The sequence below is a fragment of the Oryctolagus cuniculus genome, chromosome 8, assembly GCF_051225735.1.
Source record: "Oryctolagus cuniculus isolate XC-2025 breed Fujian yellow rabbit chromosome 8, ASM5122573v1, whole genome shotgun sequence".
NCBI classification, from domain to species: domain Eukaryota; kingdom Metazoa; phylum Chordata; class Mammalia; order Lagomorpha; family Leporidae; genus Oryctolagus; species Oryctolagus cuniculus.
Genome location: NC_142874.1, coordinates 114,366,864 through 114,379,477, shown reverse-complemented (window position 1 = coordinate 114,379,477; position 12,614 = coordinate 114,366,864). Strand labels below are relative to the sequence as shown.

Sequence of the window (12,614 nt, the reverse complement as noted above, 5' to 3'; positions counted from 1 at the left end):
TTTTGTATTTTTTTAAATGATGACTCTGGTGCTCATTCAAGTTTGGAAACTGCTGACCTCTCAGAATTCATTTAGTATGCTCAAAGAGCTTACTGCAATTTGTAATAATTCCATCGTGGGTATCTTTACTGTCAACCTAGGTGTAATGTCCAAGGACTGTTTGTATAAGTTACCACTATATCCATGACATTAAGAATTAGTAGATGTTCTTTATTTTTTTTTAAAGATTTTATTTATTTGAGAGGTAGAGGTACAGACCGTGAGAGGGAGAGACAGAGAGAAAGGTCTTCCTTCCGTTGGTTCACTCCACAAATGTCTGCAACAGTCAGAGCCGCACCGATCCAAAGCCAGGAGCCAGGCGCTTCTTCCCAGTCTTCCACGTGGGTGCAGGAGCCCAAGGACTTGGGCCATGTTGTACTTCTTTCCCAGGCACATTAGCAGGGAGCTGGATTGGAAGAAGAGCCCAGTTCATCAAAGAATAGGGCATGGACACACACACACACACACACACACACTTAGCTACTTTCCAGTCCAAACTTAATATACTATAAGGACTTATTCACTAATTTGGGACATTTCTTGATTATTCAGTAGGGTTAGCAAACTCAGAAATTCAGAAATTTTAAGGGGATCCAAAGTTTCAGAAAAACAAAATGCTTTCTTGTCTGAATTTGCTGTTCATTACATGATCCATAATATATGATTTAAAGAAATTAATGCATAAAACTATAATTAGTTTAATAGTTAAATTTTATGATTTTTAAGTTGCCTTAAAACATATGCCTTATTTCTATCTTAAGTAAAATTTTATTTTATTTTTTAATTAGAGATTTGTGATTTTATTTTTAAACTTTTGTTACAGATAGTTTTAAATTTGAAAAACAAAAATCGTAGTTGTACAAAGAGTTCCTGTCAACTCCATACCCAGTGTCACCTATTATTAATATCTTACATCAGTATATTTGTCATAACCCATGAAACACACTCAACTTATCCTACCAGCTTAGGTAAAATTTGAATAGTAAAGAGAGGGAGACTTCCTTAAATAATTTGTATAGAATTCTGTAAGTTTCAAATATTTCTGGTAAGTTGCAACATAAAACTCAATTAAAGAAATTGTGTCTCCTGGGAGGCATTTTTCCTTCCCTATTGTCTTATTTAATTACTTAATATTTTAATAGATGTGACCTTAAAACTCAGGAAGTGAAACAAGATAGAAAAGATAATAAAGACTCTTGAGATATAAATGACCTCGGGCACAGATCAAAAAACATTAGAGTCATTATTATTATAGGAGAATGAAACAGGGGCTTCCTAATCAAATTAAGGAAGAAGAAATAAACTTTCCACTGCCAGACAGATTCTGCATTAAGAAATGAGCCCACTTTCTAACATGAGAATGTCATGAATCATGTCCAATTATGTAATATCAAAACTTTACATAAAGAAACAGAGTACAATTTGTGATAATCCAGAAGAATTCCAAAATTCAATAGAATGGAATTTGTCCTTTCTGTTCATCAGCAGAGTTCCATAGGAATTACATATTTGGGTGATGCAATGATTTAATGAGCCCAACTGGCAACTCCTTAAGAATCTAATATTTTTTATTTACTTTCAAACAAATCTTCTGGCTTAAATATTTTTTTCAGGATTTATATATTTATTTGAAAGGCAGAATTACAGAGAGAGAGAAAAACAGAGAGAGAGAGAGAAAGATCTTCCATCTACTGGTTCACTTCTCAAATTGCCACAATGGCTGTAGCTGGACCTGTCCAAAGCCAGGAGCCTAGAACTTCTTCATGGTCTCTCACATGGGGACAGGGGCCCAAGCATTTGGGCCATCTTCCACTGCTTTTCCAGGCCATTAGCAGGGAACTGCATAGGAAGTGGAGTAGCAGGAACTCAAAACGGTGCCCAAGTGGGATGCTTGAAATACAGGTCATAATGCTGGCCCCTCGAAGATTTCTTCCTTGTAGAATAGATGTGGGCAAAAATTAGTAGCATCCTCGAAAGCTCATGTATTATTGCATTCCCTACTTATTTATTTACATATCTCAAGAGCAAATGTCGTAGGCCAGGCTCAGTGGTATGAAAGGTATCCCCAATTCTATGGTGAATACTCAGTAACAGGGGAACAATTAAACAAGTGATTTTAATGTGGTGTGACAGCACCATGAAGGGAGAGGTATATTATTCTATGTAAGCTCAGAACCAGAAGCAATCAAATGTGCTGTAGGATCTGTGGGTGTGGAAGAGAAAGGACTCCAAAGAAATGATCTTATCATTGAAATGTGGTTCTTCCCACTCCACTCCCTCTCTTAATCTATTTTCCCCTGTTTCTTATCTGATTCAAAACATCTATCTTTTCTCTTTTTTTCTTGTCTCAATCAACAATATTGTTTTTATTTCTGCAGTTAGAATCATCACAGGATTTGTACAATAGTCCTCTTTATAGCTAAAACTCAATTAATTCGTATCCATGTCTGGTTTCCTAGACCCACTCTGAAATCTATAGCCCTGTGGCGTGAGTGAGTAGTGGACACGTGGTCAGATTCAAACCATGCTGTTGCTCAGGAACAATGATTGTTTTACTGAGGATAAATAACCTTGTGGTCTCACTGTCTCCATCCTAAAGAGCTGTTGTGGCCCCAGCATTGTGGCATAGCAGGTAAATTCGCCACCTGTAACACTTGCATCCCATATGGGTACTTGTTTGCATCTTGGCTGTTCCACTTCTGATCCAGCTCCCTGCTAATGCACCTGGAAAAATCAGCAGACGATGGCCTAAGTGTTTGGGCCCCTTCCACCCACGTGAGAGACCCAGATGAAGCTTGGCTTTGGTCAGGCCCAGCCCTGTCTATGGCAGCCATCTGGGAAGTGAACCAGAGGATGCAAGATTTCTCTCTGTCTCTCCCTCTCTCTATAACTCAGACTTTCAAATGAATAAACCATTAAAAGGAGAGAGATCTTGCTAAGACAAATATATCTGAACTGTTGTATAAAATGCAGAGTGAATCAAACAAAAGGAAATACTATCATCAAAGGAACAAATAAACACAAAGCATGTCTAATTTGTCTCAGCTGGAGGCATTTTAGGAAACTTTGCCTTGAAATACATGAAAAATATTCTACAATTGTGTTATCTCCATAATGAATGAAAGTACAGAGTTGAGATATATTGGGAAGTAACTTTTTTATTATTATTATTTGACAAGCAGAGTTAGACAGTGATAGAGACAGAGAGAAAAGTCTTCCTTCCGTCGGTTCACCCCCTAAAATGGCCACTAAGGCCGGCGCGCCGCGCCGATCCAAAGCCAGGAGCCAGGTGCTTCCTCCTGGTGTCCCATGCGGGTGCAGGGCCCAAACACTTGGGCCATCCTCCACTGCACTCCCAGGCCACAGCAGAGAGCTGGACTGGAAGAGGAACACCAGGACTAGAACCTGGCACCCATACGGGATGCCGGCACTGCAGGTGGAGGATTAACCAAGTGAACCACGGCGCTGGCCCCGGGAAGTATCTTAAAGAAGTTTGTTTTGTCTTTAATCAGTTTTATTAGTGAAATGCGAGGATATGAACATAAGCAATACAATTTGGAAGGATAATTTTAAAAGACTGTCCATTTAGGGGCCAGCGCTGTGACTTAGTGGGTAAAGCCGCTGCCTACAGTGCCAGTATCCCATATGGGCACTGGTTTGAGTCCTGGCTGCTCCACTTCCCATCCAGCTCTCTGCTATGGCCTGGGAAAACAGCACAAGATGGCCCAAGCCCTTGGACCCCTGCACCTGTGTGGAAGATCCTAAAAAAGCTCCTGGCTCCTGGCTTCGGATCAGCCCAGCTCCAGCAGCTGTGGCCATCTGGGGAATGAACTTCTATTGATTGCATACATCAGTTTTCTGTCACCCATGTCTTCATGGAATTAGTTTCCTCATCTAAGAATGCTGGGCAATAAAAGTCAAAATCTCTTTTGAATGCATTTCAATGACAACTACTTCACTGTAGAAGGTGCCTTGGAGTCACTGTCATGGCTGAGGGAGCTCAGTAAGATTTCCACATTGTACTAGCGATGCTGTTGTACTTTTTCTATTTTTATTGATATAAAGAGAACAGATTTAATGTATACCACGAATACAATTCTAAGAAGATAACCATGTTCCCTCCCTGCCTCCTTTATTGCCTCAATCCTCCTCCTTCCTTCTATTTTAACTTTAATTTTTGTAATAACACAATTTCAATTTACTTGATAATCACAGGCTTATTGTACCACCAGCCATCATGACCAACAAGTAAAAAGTAGATGGAGCTGGCACTGTGGTGCAGCGGGTTACTGCCCTGGCCTGAAGCGCAGGCATCCCATATGGGTACCAGTTTAAGACCCGGCTGCTCCACTTCCAGTCCAGCTCTCTGCTGTGGCCTGGGAAATCAGTGGAAAATGGCCCAGGTCCATGGTCCCCTGCACCTGCTTGGGAGACCCGGAGGAAGCTCCTGGCTCCTGGCTTCGGATCAGCGCAGCTCCAGCCATTGTGGCCAATTGAGTGAACCATCAGATTGAAGACCTCTCTTTCTCTCTGCCTCTCCTCTCTCTGTGTAACTTTGACTTTCAAATAAATAAATACATCTTAAAAAAAGGTAAAAAGTAGAAATACCACTGTTGTATGGACAAGGGCTAAAAGCAAGAATCAAATCGGAAGGTGTTGGGTTCAGTCTTATACGTTGTCAGGTTTTTTGTATTCTGTATTAATTACCACAGAGAAAACATGGTATTTGTCTTTTGGAGACTGGTTTGTTTCACTAAGTATAATGGTTTGTAATTTCATCCATTTTGTCACAAAAGACAGGATTTTATTCTCGTTTATGGCTGAGTAGTATTCCATCATGCATATATACCACATATTCTTTATCCTGCCATCAGTTGATGGACATCTGGGTTGATTCCACATCTTAGCTATTATAAATTGAGCTGAAAAAAATGGGAGTACAAATAACTCTTATATATGCTAATTTCATTTCCTTTGGGTAAATTTCCAGGAGTGGGATGGTTGGGGCATGCAGTACATCTATTTTCAAATTTGTGTAGATTCTCCATAGTCTCTTCCACAATTGTTGTACTAGTTTACATTATCAACAGTAGTACCTTTTCCTTCACATCCTCCTCAGCATCTATTATTTTTTTTACTTTTGGATGATCGCATTCTGACTGGGGTGAACTGAAAACTCATTGTGGTTTTTATTTGTATTTTCCTGAAAGCTAGTGATCCTGAGCATTTTTTCATGTGTTTGTTGGCCATTTGTATTTTATTCTCTGAAAAATGCTTGTTCATGTTCTTTGCACATTTCTTAACTGGATTGTTTATTTTGTTGCTGTTGAGCTTCTTGAGCTACTTATATATCCTGGATATTAATCACTTATTAGTTGCATAATTTGCAAATATTTTATCCCATTCTGTTGGTTGCCTCTTCACTTTATACGTGTTTTCTTTGCAGTGCAGAAGCTTCTTAGTTTAATGTAACCCTAACTGTCAAGAAGTCTTTGCCTATTACAATGTCTTGTACAATTTCCCCAATGTTTTCTTCTAGTAATTTTAATTATAAGGCCATAGATTTCTATCCTTGATGCATTGTGTGTTGATACTTATAAGTGGTGTAGGGGTCTCATTTTATATTTCTGCACATGGAGATCCAATTTTCCTAACACCATTTGTTGAATAGATTGTCCTTTTTCCAGGGAGTGATTTTAGATCATTTTTCAGAGAGTATTGGTTGTAGGAGTGTGGATTAATTTCTGGAGTTTCTATTCTGTTGGATTGGTCTACATGTCTATTTTTGTGCCAGTACCAGGCTGTTTTGATTATAACTACCCTGTAGTATGTCTTAAATGTGGTATTGTAATTCCTCCAGCTTTGTTTTTGTGAAAACTTCTTTAGCTATTCCGGGTCTCTTGTCATTCCATATGAATTTTAGCTTTTTTTTTGATATTTTAAAATTTGGAATAAGAATAGGCATCAGTAACTGACAGCTACAAGATGTGCTACCTAGTAGTAAGGATTACCAGTAATAATAATAATAATAATTGAGTCATTGTCTATAAAAACAACTTTAATGTCTTTAAACTCTACTTTTCTTAGCTGTAGATAGGAGTCCCAACTTTTCTGAAGACCTCCAACAATCAGGGAAGACACATTTGTGGAAGGATAGGTTACTAATAGAGTTTCTAAGGATGACGAGAAACTTCTTTAGCTCCCCTTTCTCAAGGAAAAGGCAAAGCACACTCCTCCATCAAATGATCCTTCCCTTTGGAGAAGGCACAATGTTCTGAATACTGGAAAACTATGCAGGCACTCCCTGCAGGGAGACATTATAAAAAGGAGCAAACTGAATTAGGATTTTGGACTTAATGATTTCATAAATTCTCTGTCCTTTGCTTCTCTGGCTTTCAAAAAGGGCATTGGTAAATATTTCACTTGTTGGCAAGTTTCAGTATTTTTTTAACTTATAAAATTCAACGTTAAGTATTTCTTACCACTGGACAAGTATAAAGTATTTGGGGATTCTAAGAGAATTCCTGTTTTCCTAGACACTGCACTTTGCCAAAGTTCTGAAGTTGAAATCTAAAGTATGGGGTCCTAATTAAATAATGCAGCAAGAAATATATCATTATTAAATTTTACATATATATATATATATATTAATTCTCTGTTACAATTAGATTCTGACACTGCACCATTCATAATATTGAGATTTGGAGCCAGGGTGAGATTTTATTTGGGATTGGGAATGAACTGAGTCACTCACTCTCAGATAAAATGCATACACAAGAGCTCCGTGACTATCTGTGAGACAGATGGGAACTTCTGATGCATACCAGGCAACTGTTCTTCAGCAATGAAAACAAAAACCCAGGTGCAGAATGGATTGGAACAGTGCAGATGGGCCTTCAAGGGTGTCCACTGTTTACAAGAAAAAAAGAACGGAGTTCTCACTGAGTGACCACTCTTCCTGGGGATCCATTTCCCCCAGCTGGTCTTGAGCAGAATCCCCTCTCAAAAGGCCCAAGAAGCAGCTGTCAATGACCTTTGGCCCTTCAAAGGGAGAGGCTGGGTGGCCGCTTTCACCCTGCCAAGATGTGCTAATTACTTAAGTGCAGAGACAGAGCCTACATACTACATCCATCGGGTTATTTCTATAGCGTATCTGCCTCCCACACACCCTACTTATCTGGTGCTTAAATCTTTTTAAGGAAAACAGTTTACATCTGTTCCTATGTAGATTACTGGCACCTTCTCCATCCAGTTGTATGTTATCAGCTCCCAGTTACATCTGAGGTTTGCTAATATTTGGGGAACTGAAAGTCGGCTACAGAAAAAGGGATTTGGAGAGGGGAGGGCCCTCTTGAGACCCACTCTATGCAGGGTCATGTCCGTCACATATAACTTTGTCTAAACATAACCAAGCCCTATAAGAGAACATTATTGTTCACAGTTGACAGACACAGAAACTGAGGCTAGATGAGGTGAACACTCTTAAGACTCCTAATTCTGTTTCTCCCAGTTCATCTTTTGTGTTGCCAAATTTTCCTAAAATGTAGCTGAGGTTGTTTTTTCATCCAGTGTCATTCCCTTGTCTGGTAAATGGCATGTAAAATCCTCTCTGCCTTGTAAGACATGGTTGCAGCCTGAACTTTCAACTCTTCAAACGTCTCAGTGACACAAATAGCCCAAGCTCTATTCAGGGTTCTGCCCTTCCTCGTGCAATTAAGTCTTCTCTCGCCCATCTTCTTGCCCTTTATTCTTGCTTTCTCACAGGAATACTCCACCATATTTTACAGATCAGCGAGAAGATCATCTCCCTTATGAAAATTTTCTTCCTGTTTAACATGTGTGAAATCCATTATTATTCTTAAACATGTGACTCTTACTACAGTTCATTAAAGATGATGTCAATCTATCAAGGTTTACATATAAAGTCATCATCAAAATGCAATGTTATTTATCTGCATTATTACATAATGATTATTATCTCCATGGGACTCTCTATTATATTAGGCATCATGTAAGGAGCGTCATGAAAAAATTTGTTCTGATCTATTCTGAGCAATATTGAAAGAGACAGAGAAGCAAGGAGAAGAGAATGGAGTTAGCTAAAGTACCATAAAATAGGGGCTGGTGCTGTGGTATAGTGGGTAAAGCCACCACCTGCAGTGCCAACATCCCACATGGGTGCCCGTTCAAGGCCCAGCTGCTCCACTTCTGATCCAGCCCTCTGCTATAGCCTGGAAAATCAGTAGAAGACGGCCCCAGTCCTTGGGTCCCTATACCCGTGTGGGAGACCTGGAGGAAGCTCCTGGCTCCCGGCTTCAGATCAGCTCAGATCCAGTCATTGTGACTATTTGGGGAGTGAACCAGCAGATGGAAGACCTCTCTCTCTCTCTGCCTCTGCCTCTGTAGCTCTGCTTTTTAAATAAATAACTCTTTTTAAAAAAAAAAAAGTATCACAAAATAAGTATGGAGTTTGTAAAATGAAACTGAATCTTCAGATGATAATCTTTTGCTATTCTGTTTTATATAGAAGCAGGGAAATCAAAGGGTTTAATATGCCTATATTAAAATGTAAGGATGGCTGTTAATAAAGCAAAGATTACATCCTTAAAATTGGATCAATTTTGTTTATTATCTCATTTTATACATAAGCATAGACATATTAGTAAATGTTTAACACTAGGCTTTCAGATTTTTTAAAAAGCCCTGATTTTGCCAATTTCTGTACTGTAAATATTTTTGCTAGTATTTCAATTTCTTTTTTTATTTAATAAAGATAAATTTACAAAGCATAACTTTTGAATTGTTGTGGCTTTTTCCCCCATAACCTTTCTCCCACCCTCAACCATCCCATCTCCCACTCCCTCTCCCATCCCATTCTTCATCAAGATTCATTTTCAATTATCTTTATATACAGAAGATCAACTTAGTATATACTAAATAAAGATTTCAGGAGTTATTAAAGATGTGCACCCCTGGCATTTGCAAGTTGCTAAAGGCCCCTTGAGCACACTCCTCTAAAATCTAGTTATTATTCCTAGGAAGCAGATGAGGAAGGTAGGAGTCAGAGGTTCTATAACTCAGGAAGAAACACAGTAGCTGTATGGAGATGACTTCATTTTGATACGTAAGACTATAAATGCTACTATTTCTGCTAGAGCACACTATCTGGGCTATGTCAACAAGTTGTGAAAATAAGGAAATTGAACAGCAATACCCACCCAATCTCATATTGCTTCTCCCTAGATAAACAGAGCACACAAACAGTCATGTGGCAGGCAGGCTCTCAGTAGAAGACTTTAGCAGGAGAGCAATCACTTTGTGTACAGTAGTGGTTCTCAGAAGCATAGAGATAGATGAGCAGGAATCGAACTTTTTTCCTTTGCACCTGATCATGCTTCACTTGCCCAAGCACTTCATTTTCATAGAAATCCAGTATTTTCTTTGTCATCTAACCTAGGCACACAATGGATTTCTCCTTAGAATCTATATTTTTCCCTTCCTCCCTCTCTTTTCCTCGCATTCTTCCTTGCTTGTTTTCTTCTTTCCCTTATTTCTTTTCCTGGTAATGCTACTCAGTGTTGTTCTTTAGCTGTCAAGAGTCTGAAATAACCATGCACCAGTTCCCTTTGTTATGTATTAAAGAGTTCTTCCTGAATTGTCAGAAGGAGGGTACAATCAGAATCTGTCCGTGGAGTCAAATAGATTACCCATTCATGCAAGAACGCTTCTTGGCATTTAGCCTCGTGGTTAAAACATCAGTTAGGATGCCTCCATCCTATATTGCAATACACAGGTTCAGTACCCAGCTCTGGCTGGCTTCTGACTCCAGTTTCCTACTAACACAGACCCTGGGAGGCCGTGCTGATGATCAAGTAAGTGGGTTCCTGCCACCCATGGAGGAAACCTGGATTGAGTTTCCTGGCTCTTGGCTTTGGCCAAACACTCACATGGTGAGTGAGCTCTCACTCTGTCTACCTCTCATGTAAATACATAATTTTTTTCTAAAGTTTGGAGTGCAGAATTGATTTCTAGGATATCAGCTGAACTTTGATTCTTCTGGATGCGCACAAACTAAGATTAAAGTCCAAATATCTCAGATCCCAAAAGCTCACAGCAGTAAAAGAATAATATCTATAAGGAATGAACAAAGTACACTTCTTCTTATTCCTGTAATGAACGGCCTGACAGACTGTTTAACACCAAAATTTATTGATAGTTGACATTGCCTATCAAGTGAAGTGTAAAACAACTCAGGACAAAAAGGAGCCCTGCTAGCTGAATCAAATGAAGCTTTCGAAAGCCACAGACTCAAGAATCACTTTGCAGCCCTTGGCTTTTTGTCTAAAGTACTCCCAAGGGGAAAATTGGCTGCCTCTCCACCCACCAGCACCATCCTGACACCCCCCATTTGTCAAGCCATTTGTCAGCACACAGCAGTATCAAAAGTGCCTGGACTCTGTCAGGTTCTCATCTGGAAAGTGAAGCAGAGCTGTCTCAAGTCACTTGCACAGCCCCCTCTATACAGTGAATAGAATCTAACCCAGGAAACCTGCCACTCCTGGCCCCTGCTCATGACCCAGAGCGCCCACAGGCTTGGGGACATCTCTACTGGAGCAGCATTAAAAAAAAAAAAAAAAAAAAAAAAAAAGAGTGACAGAAGAGATAAGAAACAGGAATGGAGAACCCAGCTAAAAGGGCCTTAGGACTCAGTTCTTCGTCTTTACAATAGGATCTGAGTGAGATGATTTTAAGGTCATTTCCAGCTCAACATTTGTACAGCATAAATGAAAGCATCGTCAGGCTGTGGTTTACGTTGTTTACTGCGTAGATAACATGTAAGGATTCAGCTTGTTAACTTTTGGGTCATTTGCCCCAAACAGAAAAAAAAATCCTATACCACGTGGTTATCTTGAAAATTCTGAAGCAAAGGGTCTACACAGATGATCTAAAACGGATGCTGCCTATTTATGTAGCACAGAAGGAACTTGATGTCTGTTTAGCACTCACTGCAGGTTAGATGCTTTAAGTAAGTCCACAGAAAAAGGCAGGGCCTTCAAGGGCTGCAGCATTTTGTGGAGTCAAATCTTCTATAGGACAGTGCGGAGTATTCCTGGTTCTGAGCACTTCCACTGATGCTTCACTTCTCCTTGAAATGAAATCAGAGAGCCTGCCTGATTCTGATTAAATAATAACGGCCACACCATGTCAAGGCACTTTCCTTCCAAGATGAAGGGATTTTAAAATGTCCATGGAAAATGGGATTAAAAGGTGGGTTTATTCCACTGCAAAAATTCATGAAATCCCTGCATAGATTTTTCATAAGTGTTTTTTCATGAAATTTTTTTTTAACTTTTATTTAATGCATATAAATTTCCAAAGTACGACTTATGGATTACAATGGCTTCCCCCCCCATACCGTCCCTCCCACCCACAACCCTCCCCTTTCCCACTCCCTCTCCCCTTTCATTCACATCAAGATTCATTTTCGATTATCTTAATATACAGAAGATCAGCTTAGTATACATCAAGTATGGATTTCAACAGTTTGCTCCCACACAGAAACATAAAGTGAAAAATAATAGATGATTTTTTTAAATGATGATGAAATCAGATCAGACCTATTGTCATGTTTAATCCCAGTGAGAGTCAAGTTGGGAATTATTGATAATTTCTTTTTTTTTTTTTTTTTTTTTTTTTTTTACAGAGGATCAGTTTAGTATGCATTAAGTAAGGATTTCAACAGTTTGCACCCCCATAGAAACACAAAGTGAAATATATTGTTTGAGTACTCGTTATAGCATTAAATCTCAATGTACAGCACATTAAGGATAGAGATCCTACATGAGGAGTAAGTGCACAGTGACTCCTGTTGTTGACTTTACCAATTGACACTCCTGTCTATGGTATCAGTAATCTCCCTATGCTCCAGTCATGAGTTTCCAAGGCTATGGAAGCCCCTTGAGTTCTCTGACTCTTATCTTGTTTAGACAAGGTCATAGTCAAAGTGGAGGTTCTCTCCTCCCTTCAGAGAAAGGTACCTCCTTCTTTGATGACCTGTTCTTTCCACTGGGATCTCACTCGCAGAGATCTTTTGCCAGAGTGTCTTGGCTTTCCATGCCTGAAATACTCTCATGAGCTTTTCAGCCAGCTCCGAATGCCTTTAGGGCTGATTCTGAGGCCAGAGTGCTATTTAGGACATCTGCCATTCTATGAGTCTGCTGAGTATCTCACTTCCCATGTTGGATCACTCTCCCCTTTATTTACTCCATCGGTTAGCGTTAGCAGGTACTAGACTTGTCTATGTGCTCCCTTTGACTCCCAGTCCCTCCACCATGACCAACTGTGAACTGAAACTGATCACCTGGAACAGTGAGATGGCATTGGTACATTGCCACCTCGATGGGATTGAATTGGAATCCCCTGGTATGCTTCCAACTCCACCACTTGGGGCAAGTCAGCCTGAGCATGTACCAAATTATACATCTCTTCCCTCTCCCATTCCCACCACCATGTTCAACAGGGATCACATTTCAGTTAATTTTCAACACTTAAGAATAACTGTGCATCAATTACAG

At 39.6% G+C, this 12,614-nt stretch overlaps 1 long non-coding RNA gene across 2 annotated transcripts in view; it reads right to left on the bottom strand.

Annotated features, from left to right (window-relative positions):
• Positions 1-247: 247 nt before the first annotated feature.
• The window catches only part of LOC149125122 (uncharacterized), a 31,158-nt gene continuing 18,791 nt past the window's right edge, over positions 248-12,614 (bottom strand). For both annotated transcript variants that reach the window (XR_016212575.1, XR_016212576.1), the window contains exon 4: positions 248-445. This is a non-coding gene — a long non-coding RNA (uncharacterized LOC149125122). The remainder of the gene's footprint in view (positions 446-12,614) is intronic.